This window comes from Pteropus alecto, unplaced genomic scaffold (assembly GCF_000325575.1).
Source record: "Pteropus alecto unplaced genomic scaffold, ASM32557v1 scaffold8, whole genome shotgun sequence".
NCBI lineage: Eukaryota > Metazoa > Chordata > Mammalia > Chiroptera > Pteropodidae > Pteropus > Pteropus alecto.
The window spans coordinates 4,679,493-4,681,727 of record NW_006494609.1 but is presented as its reverse complement, the minus strand read 5'-3'; the positions used below and the strand labels follow the sequence as shown (position 1 = coordinate 4,681,727).

At 54.3% G+C, this 2,235-nt stretch overlaps 1 protein-coding gene across 1 annotated transcript in view; it reads right to left on the bottom strand.

The window, feature by feature from the left end:
* CIPC (CLOCK interacting pacemaker) overlaps positions 1 to 1,727 on the bottom strand; it is a 12,843-nt gene extending 11,116 nt beyond the window's left edge. The window contains 1 exon segment of the mRNA XM_025042106.1: positions 1,541 to 1,727. The gene's annotated coding sequence lies outside the window, so the exon portion shown is untranslated.
* Between the last annotated feature and the right edge of the window lie 508 nt (positions 1,728 to 2,235).

Sequence of the window (2,235 nt, the reverse complement as noted above, 5' to 3'; positions counted from 1 at the left end):
CTGACAGCCCTAGCAATTTAGCTGTTGTTGAAAAACTTGCACAGCTTGAAGGCCAAGATTCTGCGTTTCCAAACACCACGGTCACCTCAAGAACTAACTTCCAGGTCTGGTCTCCTGCAGGAAGCAGAGATCTCATCTACTCCTTATTCTAAGATGAAACTTCAGGGATAAATCCACCAGCCAAATTAAAGGTTGGTCTAATCCATAATCAATCTCTATGATGATTTAGGCTTATGATATAAAGGAGACCCAAGGTTTACAAAGAAAGGATCTGAAATGCTGCTCTCAGATCTCTCCCTTTATAGGTACTTGGCAACTTTCCTGAGAGCTCAAGTTCCCTTTAAAAGTGTCACGTGTATAACACGCATGCATGAACAAAGGTGTGAGGAGAAAGCCCAACAGAAGCTTAAATACAATAAAGAGACATGGCCATAAAAAATTAAGACCCTTTTCATCAATCAACTAACATGAACTATTATTAAACATATTAAAAAATTAAAACCTCATCCCCCAGAAAACTATGAGTAAACCCAATTAGAATTATAAAAACATTACTAGGTTTTCTCTGAAATCATTTTCTCTTGGTCTGCATATTTGGAGATACCATTCCAGGGGAACGTCTGTGTATTTTAACAGAGAACACCTCCCTCAACCCCACCACCACTCTACCTAAATCTCTAATATTCTTCTCCTTTACATTCATTTCCATTTTTCAACTTGGCTGCAAATTCATGTCAAAGATCCTGAACCGCGATTCCACACAACGTCTCTGGAACCAGGTAGGACTCACTTCGCTCTCCTCTTCCAAAGAGGAGATAAGATTAGAGAAGAACCCTCAAATTCCCTGCTTCCAGAAGGGTTCACAGTAACTGCCCACCTCCCGTTTCGCACCGGCCCACGCTGCATCTGTGCCAGACAGCAGGAGTACCCTACAGGCATCCATCAGCCTGCCAGCTCAGCAGGGCAGAACTGGGCAGACCCTAGGACTGTGCTGTGACTGGCATGCCACCAGCCTCCCAGGGCAAACACCCAGGCGATGCATACTGCCAGAACTTGGGCAATAACAGAGAGCCTGACTACGGCTTGTGACCCGGGCCTGGATCAGAGCTTCCCCCAATCCAACACTAACCACTAACTCCTTACTTGGCACTGCCCACCTTCTTCCCCACCTCCCCACCTCCCCGGCACCATGCCTGGCCAGCTTGCCAACCAGGGGAAACAATCGGCAAACTGGGTGACAGCAGGTCTCTGGAAAGGGCAGCACACCTGTGCCCCGGGCCCAGAACAGGGCGCTATCCCCACCCTCAAACTGGAGTCCCAGGACTCTCGCCGGGTTTACCAGCTTCCGCACCCACTCACCAGCCCCAGTCCCTGTCCCTCTGCTTACGGTCCACCAGGCCTCCAGGCTCCCCTACCCTCCCCCGCCTGGAAGCCCAGTGCGCTGTTGCCCCCAGGACTAGACCTGGACCTTCCCGCCCTAAAGGTCTTCCCCGACTGGCTTCTCACACAAGCTCCCTCCCGATACAAAGGCCCTCCTCACCCGCGATTCCCTCTCCCACGCAGTCCCACTCCTCACGGCCAAATCACCCAAATGGGGGGAGGAACACACATTTGGCCGTCTGTCTTCCGAAAGTCCCGGTTCTCCCGCTTCCCTACCTCGCGTCCTTCTCTACTCCCACCTCCTTCCCTCACGCTCCTCACTCAAACGCTCTACCACAGTGCTCAGCCCTCCCTTTCTCACCTATGGCCGGGGTCGCCGCTCCACAACCGACCCCGCGGTTCAGGTGGCGCATGCGCGAGCCCGGCCCCACGGCTCCATGACAACCCCGTGGTCGCCGGGTATCGAGCTACCCCACCGGCTTCCCGCCCCTTTCTCCTCCCCACGCCTCCGCAGCAGCTTCCGCCAGGCACGTGACCCGGCTTGGAGGACCGGGCACCATAGAGACTGCTCGCTGTGTCCCTAGAAAGGCCGTTGGAGGCGCACTCTGTTCCCGCCTCCGCCGGAAGGCGAGTCCCGCAAGCCTCTCAGAGGGCGTGGATGTCCCCGAAGAGGCCGGCGCTTTCTCCGCGGACGGCGGACGTCTCTATGGTTGCTTCCCCAAGCCTCGCCGCCATTTTGTAGGGCGGGATCTTGAATCTGGAGCGGCTGGAGCAGGGTTTCGAGGCGGAGTTTTGAGAACCTGGGTTCTAACAGACATGGCAGGAGGCGTGATTCTCCTGCGGGAGTGGGTGGAG